Here is a 22803-nt window from a genome sequence, read left to right as displayed (position 1 = left end):
GACCAGAGAATTCCATTTGCCTTTTTGACTATTTTGATCTATATATCTGAACATAGGCCAAAATAATTCTCGGTTTCCCAGAAATATAAAACTTTTGGCTATCCAATTAAGGCAGCATGGTAGAACAGTGGTTAGCACTGTTGCTTCACAGCGCCAGGATCCCTGGTTCGATACCCGGCTTGGGTCACTGTCTGTGCAGAGTCTGCAGGTTTTCCCCATGCCTGTGTGGGTTTCCTCCGGGTGCTCTGGTTTCCTCCCACAAGTCCCGAAAGACGTGCTTGTTTGGTAAATTGGACATTCGGAATTCTCCCTCTGTGTGCCCAAACAGGCACCGGAGTGTGGCGACTAGGGGCTTTTCACAGTAACTTCATGGCAGTATTAATGTAAGCCTACTTGTGACACTAATAAAAGTTATTATTTTTGGGTAGCACGGTAGCACAGTGGTTAGCATTGCTGCCTCATGGCGCCGAGGTCCCAGGTTAGAATCCTGGCCCTGGGTCACTGTCCGTGTGGAGTTTGCACATTCTCCCCGTGTTTGCGTGGGTTTCACCCCCACAACCCAAAGATGTGCAGGGTAGGTTAATTGGCAACGTTAAATTGCCCCTTAATTGGAAAAAAGAATTGGGTACTCAAAATTTATATTAAAAAAATAAAGATTATTATTTTCATCAAGTCTTGCAGCCATGTGAACGAATTGAGGGAGCAAGAAAAGGACGTTTATTGGCATGTACTTCATGAGTAACAGAAGGATAAATCTGCCAAAAGATGAATAATTTAGGATAAAGAAGCATCTTTCAGACTATTTTTATTTCTATTAAATGTGTCTGAACTGAGTAAGTAAAATCCTTGGTGGAATTCCTTTAAAGGGACAATGGGTTAAAATGTGTCTATTCCAGTTGTGTGAACGTATCTGAATGAAGAGCGGGCAATTGTTAATTAAACTAAGGCTGTAAAGTGTCCAAGCAAAAGAAAAGGTGCTAGGGGGTTGTTGGAACCAACAATTCTACGGACACGTGCTTGTAGGATTAGAATAGCGGTTTTAATATACTCACAACAGAGCCAGCCGGTTAGCCATTGAACATTCGGTGATCTGGCCGGCTGACCATGTGGCACTGATCTTTATACAGCAGCTTCCGGGGGAGGAGCCCTGGGCAGAGCCTAAGGGAGGCTTCAGGAGGGATAGAGAGGGAGGTAGGGGTGGAGGAGTTGCATTACTCGTCAGAGATGATATCACAGCTGTGATTAAGGAGGGCACGATGGAGGATTCGAGCACTGAGGCAATATGGGTGGAGCTGAGAAATAGGAAGGGTGCAGTAACATTGTTGGGACTTTACTACAGGCCTCCCAAAAGCGAGCATGAAGTAGAGGTACAAATATGCAGACAGATTATAGAAAAATGTAGGAGCAATAGGGTGGTTGTGATGGGAGATGTTAACTTCCCCAACATTGAATGAGATTCGTGTAGTGTTGGAGGCGTAGGTGGAGCAGAGTTTGTAAGGAGCATCCAGGAGAGTTTTTTAGAGCAGTATGTAAGTAGTCCAACTCGGGAAGGGGCCATACTGGACCTGGTATTGGGGAATGATCCCGGCCAGGTGGTTGATGTTTCAGTCGGTGATTACTTTGGGAATAGCGATCACAATTTCTTAAGTTTTAGAATACTCATGGACAAGGACAGGAGGGGTCCGAAAGGAAGAGTGCTAAATTGGGGAAAGGCAGAGTATAACAAAATTCGGCAGGAGCTAGGGAATGTGGATTGGGAGCAGCTGTTTAAGGGTAAATCCACATTTGAAATGTGGGAGTCTTTTAAGGAAAGGTTGATTGGAGTGCAGGACAGACATGTTCCTGTGAAAACGAAAGATAGAAAGGGCAAGATTAGGGAACCATGGATGACGGGTGAAATTGTGAGACTAGCTAAGATGAAAAAGGAAGCATACCGAGGAATTCGACGGAAGGCGAGCATCCAGCAGAGGGCAGCAGAGCAGAGCTTCTGATTAGCTGTTCCGGGGAGATTTGCATACGTGCAGTGCGGTCAGCGTAAGTTGAAGGTGGTTTGTGAAGGGGCTGTTCTCGAGTGACAGCTTTACCCGAAACACTACTTACGTAGTGTCTCCCACCCATCCTCCTCCTCTAACCAAAAAAAAAGTTCTGTCCGTTGGATTGCTAAACTAACAAGTTTTTAATTTTTATTTTTCAGTAGTTGGGAAGTTAGTTCAGTGGGAATGGAGGCTAGGGCAGTTGAATATTCCTCCTGCAGAATGTGGGAGGAAAGGGTCACCTCTACTGTCCCTTCTGACTACATCTGCGGGAAGTGCACCCAACTCCAGCTCCTCGAGAGCCGCGTTAGGGACCTGGAGCTGGAGCTGGATGAACTTCAGATCATTCGGGAGGCGGAGGAGGTTATTGAGAGGAGTTATAGGGAGGTAGTCACACCTCAGGCAAAAGAAGAAGGTAGATGGGTTACCGTCAGGGGAGGGAGAGGGAACCGGTAGGCAGTGCAGGGATCCCCTGTGGTCATTCCCCTCTATAACAAGTATACCGTTTTGGATACTGTTGCGGGGACGACTTACCAGGGGTAAGCAATAGGGCACAGGTCTCTGGCACAGAGTCTGTCCCTGTTGCTCAGAAGGGAAGGGAGAAGAGGAACAGAGCACTTGTCATTGGGGACTCCATAGTTAGAGGAACAGACAGGAGGTTCTGTGGGAATGAAAGAGACTCACGGTTGGTGTGTTGCCTCCCAGGTGCCAGGGTTCGTGATGTCTCTGATCGTGTTTTTGGGATCCTTAAGGGGGAGCAGCCCCAAGTCGTGGTCCACATAGGTACCAACGACATAGGTAGGAAGAGAGATGGGGATTTGAGACAGAAATTCAGGGAGCTAGGGTGGAAGCTGAGAGCTAGAACAAACAGTTGTTATCTCTGGGTTGTTACCCGTGCCACGTGCTAGTGAACTGAGAAATAAGGAGAGAGAGGAGTTGAACACGTGGCTACAGGGATGGTGCAGGAGGGAGGGTTTTGGTTTCCTGGATAATTGGGGCTCATTCTGGGGTAGGTGGGACCTCTACAAACAGGATGGTCTTCACCTGAACCAGAGGGGTACCAATATCCTGGGGGCGAGATTTGCTAGTGCTCTTTGGGGGGGTTTAAACTAATTCAGCAGGGGGATGGGAACCTAAATTGTAGTCCCAGTGTACAGGATGTTGAGAGTAGTGAGGTCAGGGATAGGGTTAAAAGTTCGAAAGAGGGCACCGGCAAGCAGGACGCTGGTTTGAAGTGTGTCTACTTCAACGCCAGGAGCATCCGGAATAAGGTGGGTGAGCTTGCAGCATGGGTTGGTACCTGGGATCTCGATGTTGTGGCGATTTCGGAGACATGGGTAGAGCAGGGACAGGAATGGTTGTTGTAGGTTCCAGGATTTAGATGTTTCTGTAAGAACAGAGAAGATGGTAAAAGAGGGGGGGGTGTGGCATTGTTAATCAAGGAAAGTATTACGGCGGTAGAAAGGACGCTTGAGGACTCGTCTACTGAGGCAGTATGGGCCGAGGTTAGGAACAGTAGAGGAGAGGTCACCCTGTTGGGAGTTGTCTATAGACCTCCGAATAGTTCCAGAGATGTAGAGGAAAGGATTGCAAAGATGATTCTTGACAGGAGCGAGAGTAACAGGGTAGTTGTTATGGGGGACTTTAACTTTCCAAATATTGACTGGAAATACTATAGTTCGAGTACTATAGATGGGTCAGTTTTTGTGCAGTGTGTGCAGGAGGGTTTTCTGACACAGTATGTAGACAGGGATCCGTGCTCGGACCACTGTTGTTTGTGATCTACATAAATGACCTGGAGGAAGGTATAGGTGGTCTGATTAGCAAGTTTACAGATGATACTAAGATTGGTGGAGTTGCAGATAGCGAGGAGGACTGTCAGAGAATACAACAAAATATAGATAGATTGGAGAGTTGGGCAGAGAAATGGCAGATGGAGTTTAATCCAGGCAAATGCGAGGTGATGCATTTTGGAAGATCAAATTCAAGAGCGGACTATATGGTCAATGCAAGGGTCTTGGTGAAAATTGATGTACAGAGAGATCTGGGAGTTCAGGTCCATTGTACCCTGAAGGTGGCAACGCAGGTTGTTAGAGTGATTAAGAAGGCATACAGCATGCTTGCCTTCATCGGACGGGGTATTGAGTACAAGAGTTGGCAGGTCATGTTACAGTTGTATAGGACTTTGGTTCGGCCGCATTTGGAATACTGCGTGCAGTTCTGGTCGCCACATTACCAGAAGGATGTGGATGCCTTGGTGAGGGTGCAGAGGAGGTTCACCAGGATGTTGCCTGGTATGGAGGATGCTAGCTATGAAGAAAGGTTGAGTAGATTAGGATTGTTTTCATTGGAAAGATGGAGGTTGAGGGGGGACCTGATTGAGGTCTACAAAATTATGAGAGGTATGGACAGGGTGGATAGCAACAAGCTTTTCCCAAGAGTGGGGGTGTCAGTTACAAGGGGTCACGATTTCAAAGTGAGAGGGGGAAAGTTTAAGGGAGATGTGCGTGGAAAGTTTTTTATGCAGAGGGTGGTGGGTGCCTGGAACGCTTTACCAGCGGAGGTGGTAGAGGCGAGCACGATAGCATCATTTAAGAAGCATCTGGACAGGTATAAGAATGGGCGGGAACAGAGGGAAGTAGACCTTGGAAAATAAGAGACAGGTTTAGATAAAGGATCTGGATCGGCGCAGGCTGGGAGGGCCGAAGGACCTGTTCCTGTGCTGTAATTTTCTTTGTTCTTTGTTTATCATTGGCTACAGTAGGATATCCTGAGGTTGTGGATGGTTCTATATAAATGCAAGTTTTCGTCCCTTTCTCTTGGAGGCTTGGCCTCCTTCTGATCCAAGAAATGTGTACCAGTAAGAATATTGCATTATAACCCAACAGTTTGTGGGATGTTTTGCTTAAAAAATCAATCAGTGGATTTGCCACGCTAAAATTGGCCCTCAGTATCCAAAGATGTGCAGGTTAAGTCGCGTTATGAGGTGGGGGAGTGAGCCCAGGAAGGGTGCTCTCTCGGTGGGGCTGTGCGGACATGATGGGCTTAATGGCTTCATTCTGCATTGTAGGGATTCTATAGATTCTATGGATTTTTTTCTTTGTGTCTGTAACACAAGATGAGAATGATGATGCATGCATGGATTTAAGCCACTCAATGAAAATGGGGGCTGGAGAGAATCGGTGGGCTTCAGAAACATGAGAAAAATAACTGGTCGGAGCTCTCAAACTGATTAATACCCTCAAAAATATAGCTGATAGAGAATGGCCCAGCATTAGGAAGATTTCAGTCCCGGGGGAAATGTTAGCTGTAAGAAAACATCCCCCTTCAAAGTGCAGAACAATAGATTGTGAAAATCACATTAAATACAGAACATCAAGGCTTCAAATAAAGAAAACACAAGCCTTCATTCTGAGGATGAAACAAGTTCAAAACAACAGCCCTGTTTCTGATTTGATAATTTTTCTTCCTTTCAATCTTGGTCACATCAGTGTGAAATCTATCAGTGCAGGGAAATGGAATACTTCATCTTCAAGTATCTCGAGCCAGCATTAAAGCACCCCAAGGCAGCTATGGCACTGTTATTTGGACTGACAAGTGGCAAGTAACATTCACGCCACACCAGTGCAAGGCAATGACCATCTTCAAGAAGAGAGAATCTAATCATTATCTCTTGACATTCATTGGAATTATTATTGCAGAATATTAACCACCTGGGGTGTTGACTAGAAATTGAACTGGACAAACTATATAAATTTTGATGCTCCAAACAGGTCAGAGGCTATGAATCCTGCGGCGAATAACTCACCTCCTGACACTGATAGCCTGTCTGCCATCAAAAAGGCACAAGTCAGGAGTGTGATGGAATACCCTCCACTTGTCTGGATGGGTGCAGCTCCACGCCATCCAGGACAAAGCAGCCCGCTTGATTACCCCCCCTTTGCACAAACATTCGCTCCTCCCACCACTGGCGAACAGTGCTTATCATCTAAATGATGCACTTTGGGAACTTATCGAGATTCCTTAGACAGCACCTTCCAAACCCATCACCACTATCTTTGCCATCTAGAAGGACAAGGGCTTCATGTCCCTTGAAATACCATCAGCTGGAAATTCCCCTCCAAGTATTGAGTTGGAAATATATTGCGGTTCCTTCACTGTCAGTGGGTCAAAATCCTGGAACTCCCTCCCTAACAACACTGTGGGTGTAACCACACCAGATGGGTTGCAGCGGTTCATGAAGACAGCTCATCAGCACCTTCTCAAGGGCAATTAAGGATAAATAATAATTGCTGGTCTAGCCAGAGACACCCATATCCTATGAACGCATTTTTAAAAAGTTAAATACAGAGCAAAGCTGTCCCCATCAAACACTCCCAGGATAGGTACAGCATGGGATTAGATACAGAGTAAAGCTCCCTCTACACTGTCCCCATTAAACACTTGTTGGACAGGTACAGCAAGGTGGTAGATACAGAGTAAAGCTCCCTCTACACTGTCCTCATCAAACACTCTCAGGACAGGAACAGCACGGGGTTAGATACAGAGTAAAGCTCAATCTACACTGTCCCCATCAAACATTCCCAGGACAGGTACAGTACGGGGTCAGGTACAAGGTAATTTTCCCTCTACACTGTCCCATCAAACACTCCCAAGACAAGTACAGCACGGGGTTAGATACAGACTAAAGCTCCCTCAACACTATCCCCATTAAACATTCCCAGGACAGGTACAGCACAAGGTTAGATACAGAGTAAAGCTCCCTGTACACTGTCCATCTCATAACAGGTATAGCACAGGGTTACACCAGTGCTATACTGGCCCCATCAGATGCACCCAGGACAGGGTTGGGGCACCCATGGGGTTATATACAGCCTTAAGCTCTCTCTAGATTGTTCCAAATGAAATACCTGGTAAAATATAGCAACTGACCTTGATACCTCTGCCTGGCTGACTGGTGTTTACCTGGACCCAAGATGCGAAGATGAACATCAAACTTTGTTTTCAAATATTGACTCTATTGCCATGGAAATAAGATCTGAATGTTGATTGGATGGTCTCAATTTTAGCAGTAAAGATGTCTTTCGGCGTAAGGTGAGAGGTGTCAAAGATTACTTATAGCAGAGAAAAGAGGCCGGGGGTTATCATTGTATTTCTGTGCCATTCTGGAATGGTGAGCAGTTTTAGAAGGTGAAAGCAGGACTTGGTCGAGTTTATATGGCCCAACCAAATCTGGCAAAGATTGGCTGAGCCAGTTTTCCTCCAGAAATATTCAATTCCATATCCCTTGGACTGACGGGAGTGAAAGTGGGAGCTGTATGAGGAGGAAGTAGGATAGCAAGTAAAGGTGTACACAAATAGTCACATTGCAGCCCTGAACTTGAGCACTGCTGAAAAATGTCACTGGTCTGTTCTTGCACTCAGGACCAAATTTCAGATGTCAACATCATGGCTCGGTGATGCAGTATTAATTGTTGCATCCTTTGAAATCAGACATTCTTACGCTTGTCATCATGTTTGTGCAAGACAAATAACAAACACCTTTCTCAGCAATATTGAAGTTAGAGGACCATTTTCCCCCAGATACCTTCAGCATGAAAGAGCCTCTAATGCGGCCATGGTGAGATCTGATGCCGAATTGCCAGTTCAGCTAAAACTGAAGATTTCATCTTGTTAATGAGTTTGAAGCATGAGGTGGGAACGATTGCCCGCAGGATCATTAAAGAACTGAAGAACAAAGAACAAAGAAAAGAACAGCACAGGAACAGGACCTCGGTCCTCCAAGCCTGCACTGACAATTCTGCCTGTCTAACCGAAAACCTTCTACACTTCCAGGGTCCGTGTTCCTCTAATCCCATCCGATTCATGTATTTGTCAAGGCGACCCTAAACCGGCATTATCGTACCTGTTTCCAACACCTCCTCCGGCAGTGAGTTCCAGACACCCACTACCCTCTGTGTAAAAAACATCCCTCGCACACCTCATAGAACATAGAACATAGAACATAGAACAGTACAGCACAGAACAGGCCCTTCGGCCCTCGATGTTGTGCCGAGCAATGATCACCCTACTCAAACCCACGTATCCACCCTATACCCGTAACCCAACAACCCCCCCCTTTAACCTTACTTTTTAGGACACTACGGGCAATTTAGCATGGCCAATCCACCTAACCCGCACATCTTTGGACTGTGGGAGGAAACCGGAGCACCCGGAGGAAACCCACGCACACACGGGGAGGACGTGCAGACTCCGCACAGACAGTGACCCAGCCGGGAATCGAACCTGGGACCCTGGAGCTGTGAAGCATTTATGCTAACCACCATGCTACCGTGCTGCCCCTTTGAACTTTGAACTTTCTCCTCTGAACTTTGCCCCTCGCAACCTAAACCTATGTCCACTAATAATCTTCCACCCTGGGAAAACAAAATCTGACTATCCACTCTGTCCATGCTCCTCAGAATTTTGTAGACTTCTATCAGTTTGCCTCCCCCCACCCCAACCTCCGTCGTTCCTGTGAGAACAAACCAAGGTTATCCAACTTCTTCTCATAGCTAATGCCCTCCAAACCAGGCAACATCCTGGTAAACCTCTTCTGTACCCTCTCCAAATACTCCACATCCTTCTGATAGTGTGGTGACCAGAATTGAACACTATATTCCAAGTGGGTCTAACTAAGGTTTTTATACTCAATGCCCGGCCGATGAAGACAAGCATGCCTTCTTGACTACCTTCTCCACCAGCGTTGCCACTTTCAGTGACCTGTGGACTTGTACACCCAGATCCCTCTGCCTGTCAATACTGTTAAGGGTTCAGCCATTTGGTGTATAATTCACACCTGTATTCGACCTTCCAAAATGCATCACCTCACATTTGTCCAGATTAAACTCCATCTGCCATCTCTCTGCTTGTTATAACCTGCCTGCTTACCACTGGCTGGGGACTAATGACAATTCCACAATCCTCAGGGAGTATGAGTTTCCCCAATGACGAGGACGGAGATATCATGAGCAGAGTCCCTGCATATGTGTCTGTGTGTGTGTGTGTGTCCTTACTAAAGTCCATGTAGACAACATCCACTGCCCTACCTTCACCAATCACCTTAGTCACTTCCTTGAAAAACTCGATCAAGTTAGTGAGACACGTCCTCCCCCTCACCAAACCATGCTTCCAAATGGGAGTAAATCCTGTCTCAAACAATCCTCCCAATAATTTCCCTACCACTGATGGAAGGCTCATCGGCCTGTAATTTCCTGGATTATCCTTGCTACCCTTCTTAAACAAAGGAACAATATTAGCTATTCCCCAGTCCTCTAGGACCTCACCTGTAGCCCTTAGAAATACAAAGATTTCTGTCAAGGCCCAGCAATTTCCTCCCTTGCCTCCCTCAGTATTCTGAGTAGATCCTATCAGGCCCTGGGGACTTATCTAATGTTTTTCAAGATGCCCAACACCTTCTCATTTTTAATCTCAATGTGACCCAGACTATCTACACACCGTTACCCAGACTCATCATCCACCAAGTTGTTCTGCTTGGAGAATACTGAAGCAATGTACTCATTCAGTGCCTCGCCTATTTCCTCTGATTCCCTACCCTGTCCTTAAGTGGGCCGACCCTTCACCTGGCTACCCTCTTGCTGTTTATATGCACGTGAAAAGCCTTGGGATTTTCATTAATCCTGTTTGGCAATGACGTTTCATGACCCCTTTTAGCCCTTTAACTTATAGCCAGTTAAAGTGCAGGAAGGAGCTTCACTGGAGTGTTATCAGGACAACATTTGATGCCAACCTGCATAAGGGTATTTGGATTTAATTGAATTTGTTTATTGTCACGTGTACCGAGGTGCAGTGAAAAGCATTTTTCTGAGAACATCTCAAACGGATCATTTAGTAGATGAAAATAAAATAAATGGAAAATATCAGTCACAATTTACTGGCAGATTCATTCACAATGAGCAGCAGTGGCAGATGTGGGAAAGAGGGTGTCATTATATTGGTACTGAGACAGGAAGGAACCATGCTGCCGGGGCAGATTTCACTTGAACTGGGTTGCAATTATATTTCTCGAGGAAAGGACAAATAAATCGGCAGAGAGGTCTTTAAACTAATAAATGGTGAAGGATGTGTGGGGGCTGGTGGAGGGAGGGTGCTGAGGGTTTGCTAGAAATAATAATAATCTGAAGGTAAGAATGAGACAGGGATAAATAAAGAACCCAGGATGTTTCAAAGTGTTTCACAGTCATTGTAGTTATTTTTGTAATGTAGGAAACCAGGCGGCCAATGTGCACAGCAAACATCGATAATAGCCAGATGATCCCTTCAGGCGCTGACTGAGGGATAAATATTGGCCAGGATTTTGGCCAGAGCCCCTGCTCTTCTTGGAATAGTGCTGTGTGGATTTCTGATGCAGCCAGGTGGACTTTCCGATTAACATCTCATCAGAAAAACAACACCCCCCCCCAAACGTGCAGCTCTCCCTCAGTGCTGTCAGCTGGGATCATGGGTCCGAGTGCTTAGAGTAACATCTCGATCAGGTCTCTGGTGTCATTCATGAAGGAAACCTGCCACCCTTACTTAGTCAGGCCTACATGTGACTCCACACCTACACAGCAATTTAGGGGCTGGTTTAGCTCACTCGGCTAAATCGCTGGCTTTTAAAGCAGACCAAGCAGGCCAGCAGCACGGTTCGATTCCCGTACCAGCCTCCCCGGACAGGCGCCGGAATATGGCGACTAGGGGCTTTTCACATTAACTTCATTGAAGCGTACTCGTGACAATAAGCGATTTTCATTTTTTTCATTTTTCAATGTGATTGACTCTCAACAGCCCTCAGAAATGGCACAGGAGGCCCCTCAGCTTCATCAGGGCAGCACGGTAGCACAGTGGGTAGCACTGTTGCTTCACAGCTCCAGGGTCCCAGGTTCGACTCCCGGCTGTCAGTGCGGAATCTGTATGTTCTCCCCGTACCTACGTGGGTTTCTTCCAGGTACTCCAGTTTCCTCCCACAAGTCCCGAAAGACGTGCTGTCAGGTGAATTGGACATTCAGAATTCTCCTTCTGTGTACCTGAACAGGTGCCGGAAGATAGCGACTAGGGGCTTTTTACAATAACTTAATTGTAGTGTCAATGTATGCCTACTTGTTACAATAAAGATTATTATGATTATTAACTGTTACAATGGACTACAGCGGTTCAAAAGAGGTGGTTCACCACCATCGTCCCTTGATGATTCGGGTTGGGAAATGAATTCTGGCTTTCTGGGAATGCCAGTATTCTAAGAAGGCACAAACTAAGGAAAGTGGCATTGGGTTGAAGCTGAAACCATAACAAGAGTAGGCCATTCAGTCCTTCAAGACTGACCCTACATTCAATTAGTTCATGCCTTAGTGTGGTGATATGACTGTAAGCAATATCACAGATACCTCCAACCAGCAGGTGGCGCGGTACAGACACACCATGCGGTCTCAAGACAGTGGTCATGTGACTCAGCACTCCAATATAAGTGGGGGCACATCTGGCCATTATCTGATGGCAATAAGACATACAAGAGCACAGATATGCACCTGGGGCACTTCAAGAGGAATACAAAGAAACTACATGATAACTTGCTCTGTAACAGATTGTTATCTTACTATGTGTGATGTAATAAAGGCACTGATTGGACAAGTCACAAGTCATTTGGTAGATTCCTTGTTGGACATCGAACACCAAACACAACACAGAATTCCCACAGTGCAGAAAGAGGCCATTTGGCCCATTAAGTCTACACTAACATCTCTGAAAGAGTACCCTACTTAGGCACACTCCCCCGTCCTATCGCCTTCACTCCACCTAACCTGCACATCCTTCAACACAATTTAGCATGGTCACTCCACCTAAACTGCACATATTTGTACTGCGGGAGGAAACCAGAGCACCCGGAGGAAACCTATAGAGGGGAGAATGTGCAAACTCCACACTGATAGTCAACCAAGGCAGGATTCAAACCTGGGTCCCTGGCACTGTGAGGTAGCACCATTCTGTCCAATATTTCCAGCTCTCTTGTCATTGCTGATTTGATCCCCTTATCTGTACACCTTGGAAGCTCCATTTGGTACTAGAATTCATAGCCTTTCGGCAGTAGCAATTCCAGATTTCGACTTTGGAAAATGTACTGTCCCATTTCTCTATAGGAACAAATCCATTAAATCAGGGGCAGAATTCTCTGACCCCGCGCAGGGTCAGGGAATCGCTCGGGACCGGCGTAAATCCCGCCCATGCCGTGGCCGGAATTCTCCGCCACCCAGGAATCGGCAGGGGCGGGAATCGCACAGCGCCGGTCGGCGGGCCAAAGTCCCGCCGCTGTCAGGCCTCTCCCGCTGACGTGGTTTAAACCACCTCTGGTGCCGGCGGGAGCAGGCGTCGCGAGCGGGCCCCGGGGTCCGGGGGAGGGGGCACGTGGCGATCTGACCCCGGGGGGTGCCCCCACGGTGGCCTGGCCCGCGATCGGGGCCCACCAATCGGCTGGCGGGCCTGTGCCGTGGGGGCACTCTTTTTCTTCTGCCGCCGCCACAGCCTCCACCATGGCGGAGGCGGAGGAGACCCCCTCACCTCCCAGTGAGCTAAACCAACCCCCTTGAGGTATGGTTTTGTTAATTGTGCCAATGCAAATCAGGAAGCAAAGCCCATGGCCGGGATTCTCCGAGAATCGTGCCCCGCCGTCCTGACGCCGGTTTCCCCATTCTCCGGCGCTGCTTTTCGGGCGCCCACGGGATTCCCGCTGCGCCGGTCGGGTGGCTGACGAGTTTGGCTGAGTCCCGCCGGTGTTGATTACTGACTTCCCACACGGTGGGACCTGTAAGGTGAGCGTGCGGTGGCCATCTTAGAGGGGGGGAGCAGGGGGATCCAACCTCCAAAATTGAAAGTTTGGCACGTGTGATTCCAAAGCCCAAACTATTACATGCTCCCCAGAATGCTACGACACATCAAAGAAAACAGTGCGAGTAAGGGAACTGCCAATAGATTGGCAAGCCTTATCCGGTCGCATCTGACTGGGCTGATCAACAGTATTTGTCGCTATCTTCTAGAGGAGAATTTTCTAATTTTGAAAGAGACAAAGTTGGTGGAAGATCCCTATGAGTTTGAGACCACAGAGTCAATTATTAACCGACAGCTGACTCCAAATAAAGAGACTGAACTTTTGCATCTGACCTGTGACAGCACATTAAAAACACGCCAGAATGCCATGAGGCTGTCAGAATTCTGGAGTAGCGTCACTGAGGAGTATCCAATGCTGAGTAAAACAAGCATTTTGTTGCAATCGTTCTTCATGACGATCTATATGTGCGAGGTTGGATTTTCTGTTTTCACAAAGGTGAAGACGGCAGAATGGAACTGGCTGAACTCTGCACCTGATATGCGCATTGCTCTTTCCTTCTGTGAACCTAATTGAATTGTGATTATTCTGAGGATCAAGCATGCTCACCTGTTGCATTAAAGGTAATGAAAGTGGCATATGTCGCGAAGGTCAGCTGGCATGATTCCTGAATGCCGACTCATTGGTAAAAGTGGGTCCCGGCAAAGAATTTCGAAAAACGCTGCTTTAAACACTTCAAGTATCTTGATCAAACACCGATCAATTTTCTATTCCTGAGGAAACAGAAACCAAGTTTCTGAAGCTGTCAAAATTTTACTCTCCAAGCCCAGGTGCCATTGACGTGAATCTATACTGCACCCCCACCAGTGGGCAGAGAGGTGTTTAGCACATTTATTGCCAAAGTAGAAACTGCAAGATCACCATAGCAACATGTCTCCAACACCTGGATTCCAGTACTGAAATCGCTAGCTCCAAAAAGCATAATATTCTTTCCAACTTCTACATTCTTAGAAAAAAAGATTGTTTTCCAATTGCTCAGAATGAATACACAAGAACAGTACCTTGTATTGTTTGCAAGAAGTCACAATAGATTTAGCAGTCATAAATTCATTCATGTACCATTTGACAGAAGTGATTGATGTGACAATATAACTTACGTAAGGTCCTGATTTTGAGTAGTACTGTACTGATTGGCATGCCAATGTTAATTTGAATGCTGAATAGAAGATACATTCACAATATAATACCTTCAGGAGCCCTGAGAAGGTTAAACAACAAAGATTTATTTAGGTAAACAATCGTAAAGGCCACAACGCGGATTACAGCACGTAAATCCCAGTTGGGACTACTGATCATGTTGATCCTAATCAGGGCCGGCAGGTAGGCCTCCGCCTCTCAGCGGGAGTGCTATTATCCCATGAACCCCATGGGGAGATCAATCGGGTCATATGCTTGGGTCTTGTAGGGGCGGCACGGTGACACAGTGGCTAGCACTGCTGCCTCACAGCTCCAGGGTCCCGGGTTCAAATCTGGCCTCAGGTGGCTGTCCGTGTGGAGTTTGCATGTTCTCCCCGTGTCTGCCTGGGTTTCCTCCGGGTGCTCCAGTTTCCTCACACAGTCCTAAGATATGCAGGTGCATTAGCATGGTAAATTGCCCCTTAGGTTAGGTGGGGTTACTGGGTTACAAGGATAGGATGGAAGCGTGGGCTTAAGTAAGGTGCTCTTTCTAAGGGCCGGTGCAGACTTGATGAGCTGAATGCACTGTAAATTTTATGACTCTATGATTACACAAAGGAACTGATGGTCCCTTTAATGCTCACAAACCGTCACTGTCTGTGTGGAGTCTGCACGTCCTCCCCCTGTGTGCGTGGGGTTCCTCCGGGTGCTCCGGTTTCCTCCCACAGTCCAAAGATGTGCGGGTTAGGTGGATTGGCCATGCTAAATTGCCCGTAGTGTCCTAATAAAAGTAGGGTTAAGGGGGAGGTTGTTGGGTTACGGGTATAGGGTGGATACGTGGGTTTGAGTAGGGTGATCATGGCTCGGCACAACATTGAGGGCTGAAGGGCCTGTTCTGTGCTGTACTGTTCTATGTTCTATGTTCTAACCCTATAGGATTACATAGCGTGTACAGCACAAACAGGCCCAATTAGTCCATGCTGCTCTAAGCTCTATTCAAGTGTCCTCTCATCTTTACTCCTCTGAATCTCCCACCGTTTTGCTTCTCCCGCACCTGTATGTCTAGCTCTCCTTTAAAAACAGCAATATTATCCGCTACACCCACTCCCTGTGGTAGAGAATTCCACATTCTCATTGCTCTTGCAGTAAAGAAGATTTTACTGAATTCTCTGTCGGATTTCTTTTCCTATCGATGGCCTTTAGTTTAGCTCTTCCCTGCAGGGGGAAACATTTTGTTTGTACCCACTCAATCTTTTCATATCTTGAAAATCTTCTATCAGGCCACCCCTCAGCCCTCTTTTTTTTGAGAGAAAATGGGCCCAAACCTGTTCGTGTTTTCCTGACATGTAAACCAGTTTATTCTGAAGTTCCCTCTCCAGAATCAATTCAGACTCAATGGGCAGGAGCCAAATTGCTCGGACATTGTGACTCTGGATTATGAAAGTTCTTGAGTATAGACACCATGTAAGTCATATCAAAACACTGACAAAATAACTTGCATTTCTCTCATACGTCCACGAGCTGATGGGATTTGAATTCAATTAATGAATCTGGAATTAAAAGGAAATCTCAGTGATTGTGAAACTATTACTGACTGTCGTCATAAAAGCACAGGAGGTCCGAGAAGGTAAATCCTAAAGATTTAATTTGACAGCAAAAGTACATAGAATATAGAACGATACAGCGCAGTACAGGCCCTTCGGCCCACGATGTTGCACCGACATGGGAAGTCAAAAACTAAAGGCCATCTAACCTACACTATGCCCTTATCATCCATATGCTTCTCCAATAAACTTTTAAATGCCCTCAATGTTGGCGAGTTCACTACTGTTGCAGGTAGGGCATTCCACGGCCTCACCGCTCTTTGCGTAAAAAACCCACCTCTGACCTCTGTCCTATATCTATTACCCCTCAATTTAAGGCTATGTCCCCTTGTGATAGCCACCTCCATCCGCGGGAGAAGGCTCTCGCTGTCCACCCTATCTAACCCTCTGATCATTTTGTATGCCTCTATTAAGTCACCTCTTAACCTTCTTCTCTCTAATGAAAACAACCTCAAGTCCATCAGCCTTTCCTCATAAGATTTTCCCTCCATACCAGGCAACATCCTGGTAAATCTCCTCTGCACCCGTTCCAAAGCTTCCACGTCCTTCCTATAATGAGGCCACCAGAACTGTACGCAATACTCCAAATGCGGCCGTACTAGAGTTTTGTACAACTGCAACATGACCTCATGGCTCCGGAACTCAATCCCTCTACCAATAAAGGCCAACACACCATAGGCCTTCTTCACAACCCTATCAACCTGGGTGGCAACTTTCAGGGATCTATGTACATGGACACCGAGATCCCTCTGCTCATCCACATTACCAAGAATTTTACCATTAGCCAAATATTCCGCATTCCTGTTATTCTTTCCAAAGTGAATCACCTCACACTTCTCCACATTAAACTCCATTTGCCACCTCTCAGCCCAGCTCTGCAGCTTATCTATGTCCCTCTGTAACCTGCAACATCCTTCCACACTGTCTACAACTCCACCGACTTTAGTGTCGTCTGCAAATTTACTCACCCATCCTTCTGCGCCCTCCTCTAGGTCATTTATAAAAATGACAAACAGCAACGGCCCCAAACCGATCCTTGTGGTACGCCACTCGTAACTGAACTCCATTCTGAACATTTCCCATCAACTACCACTCTCTGTCTTCTTTCAACTAGCCAATTTCTGATCCACATCTCTAAATCACCCTCAATCCCCAACCTCCGTATTTTCTGCAATAGCCGACTGTGGGGAACCTTATCAAACGCTTTACTGAAATCCATATACACCACATCAACTGCTCTACCCTCATCTACCTGTTCGGTCACCTTCTCAAAGAACTCGATAAGGTTTGTGAGGCATGACCTACCCTTCACAAAACCATGCTGACTATCCCTAATCATATTATTCCTATCTAGATGATTATAAATCGTATCTTTTATAATCCTCTCCAAGACTTTACCCACCACAGACGTTAGGCTCACCGGCCTATAGTTACCGGGGTTATCTCTACTCCCCTTCTTAAACAAAGGGACCACATTTGCTATCCTCCAGTCCTCTGGCACTATTCCTGTAGCCAATGATGACCTAAAAATCAAAGCCAAAGGCTCAGCAATCTCTTCCCTGGCTTCCCAGAGAATCCTAGGATAAATCCCATCAGGCCCCGGGGACTTATCTATTTTCACCTTGTCCAGAATTGCCAACAGTTCTTCCCTACGCACCTCAATGCCATCTATTCTAATAGCCTGGGTCTCAGCATTCTCCTCCACAATATTATATTTTTATTGAGTGAATACTGACGAAAAGTATTCATTTAGTATCTCGCTTATCTCCTCAGCCTCCACACACAACTTCCCACCACTGTCCTTGACTGGCCCTACTCTTACCCTAATCATTCTTTTATTCCTGACATACCTATAGAAAGCTTTTGGGTTTTCCTTGATCCTACCTGCCAAAGACTTCTCATTTCCCCTCCTTGCTCGTCTCAGCTCTCTCTTTAGATCCTTCTTCGCTTCCTTGTAACTATCAAGCGCCCCAACTGAAACTTCACGCCTCATCTTCACATAGGCCTCCTTCTTCCTCTTAACAAGAGATTCCACTTCTTTGGTAAACCACGGTTCCCTCGCTTGACCCCTTCCTCCCTGTCTGACTGGTACGTACTTATCAAGAACATGCAATAGCTGTTCCTTGAACAAGCTCCACATATCCAGTGTGCCCAACCCTTGCAGCCTACTTCTCCAACCTACACATTCTAAGTCATGTCTAATGGCATCATAATTGCCCTTCCCCCAGCTATAACTCTTGCCCTGCGGGGTATACTTATCCCTTTCCATCACTAATGTAAAGGTCACCGAATTGTGGTCACTGTTTCCAAAGTGCTCACCTACCTCCAGATCTAACACCTGGCCTGGTTCATTACCCAAAACCAAATCCAATGTGGCCTCGCCTCTTGTTGGCCTGTCAACATATTGTGTCAGGAAACCCTCCTGCACACATTGTACAAAGAACGACCCATCTAATGTACTCAAACTATATCTTTTCCAGTCAATATTTGGAAAGTTAAAGTCTCCCATAACAACTACCCTGTTACTTTCGCTCTTTTCCAGAATCATCTTCGCCATCCTTTCCTCTACATCCCTAGAACTATTAGGTGGCCTATAGTAAACTCCCAACAGGGTGACCTCTCCTTTCCTATTTCTAACCTCAGCCCATACTACCTCAGAAGAAGAGTCCCCATCTAGCATCCTTTCCGCCACCGTAATACTGTCCTTGACTAGCAGCACCACACCTCCCCCTCTTTTGCCCCCTTCTCTTACCTTACTAAAACACCTAAACTCCGGAACCTGCAACAACCATTCCTGTCCCTGCTCTATCCATGTCTCTGAAATGGCCACAACATCGAAGTCCCAGGTACCAACCCATGCTGCCAGTTCCCCTACCTTATTTCGTATACTCCTGGCATTGAAGTAGACACACTTCAAACCACCTACCTGACCACTGGCACCCTCCTGCGAAGTCAAATCTGTGCTCCTGACCTCTATACTCTCAATCTCCCGTACCCCAAAACTACAATCCAGGTTCCCATGCCCCTGCTGAATTAGTTTAAACCCCCCCAAAGAGCACTAACAAATCTCCCCCCCAGGATATTGGTGCCCCTCAGGTTCAGATGTAGACAATCCTGTCTATAGAGGTCCCACCTTCCCCAGAAAGAGCCCCAGTTATCCAGAAATCTGAATCCCTCCCGCCTGCACCATCCCTGTAGCCACGTGTTTAATTGCTCTCTCTCCCTATTCCTCATCTCACTATCACGTGGCACGGGCAACAACCCAGAGATAACAACTCTGTTTTCTCGCTCTGAGCTTCCATTCTAGCTCCCTAAAGGCCTGCCTGACATCCTTGTCCCCTTTCCTACCTATGTCGTTAGTGCCAATGTGGACTACGACTTGGGGCTGCTCCCCCTCCCCCTTAAGGACCCGGAAAACACGATCCAAGACATCACGTACCCTTGCACCTGGGAGGCAACATACTAAACGTGAGTCTCTCTCGCTCCCACAAAATCTCCTATCTGTGCCCCTGACTATTGAGTCCCCAATTACTAATGTTCTACTCCTTTCCCCCCTTCCCTTCTGAGCAACAGGGACAGACTCCGTGCCAGAGGCCCGTACCCCATGGCTTACCCCTGGTAAGACCCCCCCCCCCCCCCACAAGTATCCAAAACGGTATACTTGTTACTCAGGGGACCGACCGCAGGGGATCCCTGCACTGACTGCTTCTTCCCAGTCCCTCTTACAGTTACCCATCTATCTCCAGTCTTTGGTGTAACTACTTCCCTGAAGCTCCTATCTATGACCCCCTCTGCCTCCCGAATGATCCGAAGTTCATCCAGCTCAAGCTCCAGGTCCCTAACACGGTTTTTGAGGAGCTGGAGTTGGGTGCACTTCCCACAGAGGAAATCAGCAGGGACACTGACGGCATCCCTCACCTCAAACATTCTGCAGGAGGAGCATTGTACTGCCTTCCCTGACATCTCCTCTAGATTTAAAAAAAAAACAAGAAAAAGAAAAAGAAAGGAAGAGCTTACCTGATATTACCTCAAATCCTGTTCCCGCTGAAAGGTAAGCAAATTTAAAGGCACTCACTCACCTTCACGACAGGCCCCTGCTCCCGCTTCCCAACCACCGTGGGGTGGGGGGGTTGGTTAGAGGAGGAGGTAGGGTGGGAAACACTCACGAAGTGTTTCGGGTTTAACTGTCACTTGACAACAGCCCCTCCACAAACCACCTTCAACTTAGGCTGACCGCACTGCACGTATGCAAATTTCCCCAGAACAGCTGATCAGTAGCTCTGCTCTGCTGCCCTCTGCTGGATGCTTTCCTTCACTCAAACTCCTTGTGTGTCCTTCGCAGGTTCACCTTCAACTTAGGCTGACCGCACTGCACGTATGCAAATTTCCCCAGAACAGCTGATCAGTAGCTCTGCTCTGCTGCCCTCTGCTGGACCAAAGACCATAACGCAGCTAACAGTCCCAAAGTCCCAATCGGGATGGCTGAGCTCGTCGCTCCCAGTCTGGGTTGGCTTTTATGAGGCGATTTTTACGAGCCCCAGCTAATGGGCCTTTGCCCACTACTGGGGAAGCTCCTAATTCCACGAGTCCCATGTTTAGATCAATTGGGGTTCCCTCTTGGGTCTTGTGAGGGTTATTACAGTTGTAAAAACCTACTTGGTTCACTGATGTCCTTGAGGGAAGGAAATCTTCTGCCCTTACCTGGTCTGCCCTACACATGACTCCAGACCCACAGCAATGTGGATAACTTATTAACTGCACTCAGAAATGGCAGAGCAAAGCCCTTCCGCTCAAGGGAAATTAAGGATGGGCTACAAATGCCAACGATGCACAATCCCACCAAAGAATAAAGAAAAATAAATCAATCTACACGCACACACAGATCACGGCCTTGGATCCCCAAATGCCAATGTTGCAGGTTCTTTTCGTCCAAACAGAATGAGACGCAGATGGTTTCTGAATTCAGTGAGCTGGGGCTGGGAGCAGGTGCTGCGAAGTCGGTGGTGGATATGGTTTGAATATGATTCTGCGCAGGGCTAACTGGCAGAACGCTGGCTGCCGACTTATGTTGCTGCACCGGGGTCAAGGACCGCCTGAGGATCAGAAAACAGACATATTGACTGTCAAACTAATTTGGCAACAAAATGCATCCCCGCACAGTCCAGGTGAGGAAGAAAGAGCTGGGACAAATCATTAATCTCAGCAAGCCTACAAGGCTCAGGTGGAAATCTATTTTTCCTCACAAATACTGAAGGCATTTTCTGCATCAGTTGTCTTTCTCTTCCTCCCCCTCTGACTCACTGTCCCACAAGTTTTATAGGATTCCATTGCATTCATTCATTCTTTGTGTCTTTTTTCTTTCATTTACACGTCTTCTACACTTTTATCTGTCCATCTTGCTTCATTTCTTTTCCGCCCTTCCCCATCTTTCATCTTCTCTCTATTTGGGTTGCTGTCGGTTCCTCTCCATTCGCACGGAATCTGATACGGTGAAGAGCGTGTTAGGAACAGGAGGTCGGCAGTCAGTGCCTCGCCTGATATTCAGTGAGAGCCTGGCTACCGTGCCCTTCGTCTTCGCCTTGCCACTTGCTTCCATATTCCATAATGACCTTACCTAACAAAATCTATCCATCTCGGGTTTGAAATTTTCTGGCAGCTTTTCAGGGGAAAGAGGAGAGTTCCTTTTTCACTAACTTTTAAGTGAAGAAGTATTTCCTGACATCACTGCTGAATTGCCTTAAACACTTCAGTTAGGTTACTCATTCATTGGCTATATTCAAGGGAATACAGATTTATCCATAGAATCCCTTCAGGGCAGAAAGAGGCCAATTGGTCCATCGAGTTGTGGCGACCCTCCGAAAGAGCTACCTACCTCGTGTCATGTGAGAGTACCTTTAAGAAGTGCATGTTTATCAAATAGCTGCAGTGCATGTACCTTTAAGATATGGGTGTTTATCAAATAGCTGCAGTGATGTTAGAGTGTGGCTGTGTGGTAGTCACCACTAGTAGTATATTACATGTATTACGGCACTGCCCGGATATTAGAGGTGCAGGGTAAATCCCTGCCTGCTGGCTCCGCCCAATAGGCAGTGTATAAATGTGTGCTCTCCTATGCTGCAGCCATTCTGGTTCCAGCTACAGGAGGCACAACATCTTGCTCAATAAAGCCTTGATTGTTCCACTATTCTCATCTTTGTGGCATCAGGGTGGAGCTGGGCTGTCTGTCTGCTTTACTTTTGTTTTTGAGCAAGCAGCTACAGTGTATTTTAGTTTATTTTTCAGAGCTGGAAAAACAAGCAGCTGTGTAATGATCTCTCTCTACAAGCTACAGATTGTCTTCAGCTCATTTGAGGATTTCAGATTAATACCTGTTTCTGGAGAGAATTTAAACCTGTCTTTCTTTGAAAAGGGTTTAACATATGGATGTTGTTAGGTAAGTTATGAATGGTTCCTTGTAGAATATTGTATCTGTGGGGATGATTGGTGTTGATAGTTGTTAAGATGTTTACTGTGGGTTTATAAAGTTTTAACTGGATTCATAAATAAACATGTTTTTTGTTTTCAGAGTACTTTAGATCTCTGTTGCATCATAGCTGTAAAGTAGGCCCTTGTGCTCCCCATAACCACAATCTATTAACCGTTGTGGGTCAGGTGAACTCCATGATACACTTTGGTGTTCTCTAAACCCTGGCCCGTAACACTGGGCGCTATTTACCGTGTCCCCGTAACCTTACCTAACCTGCACATCTTTGGACAGTGAGGGGTCATTTAATACAGGCAATTCCGCTAACCTTCATATCTTTGGACTATGGGAGGAAACCAGAGCACCCGGAGGAAACCCCTGCCGACATAGAAGAAAGTGCAAACTCCCACAGGCAGTCACCCAAGGCCGGAATCGAACCCCAGACCCTGGCGCCATGAGGCAGCTGTGTTAACCACTGAGCCACCCATGCACCAGTCACATAGTTTAACCCTTTCAGGCCTTGTATTATTCAGAAATGTTGGGCGCGATTCTCCGACCCCCACCCAGCGTGGGGTGGGAGAATCGCGGGAGTGCCGGGCGATTCCCGCCACTCTGCACTCTGGCACCCGCAGGTGATTCTCCCACCCCCCAAAACCGCGTGCTGAGTTTTAC

This window comes from Scyliorhinus canicula, chromosome 17 (assembly GCF_902713615.1).
Source record: "Scyliorhinus canicula chromosome 17, sScyCan1.1, whole genome shotgun sequence".
Taxonomy (NCBI): domain Eukaryota; kingdom Metazoa; phylum Chordata; class Chondrichthyes; order Carcharhiniformes; family Scyliorhinidae; genus Scyliorhinus; species Scyliorhinus canicula.
Note: the sequence above shows the minus strand (reverse complement) of the source record.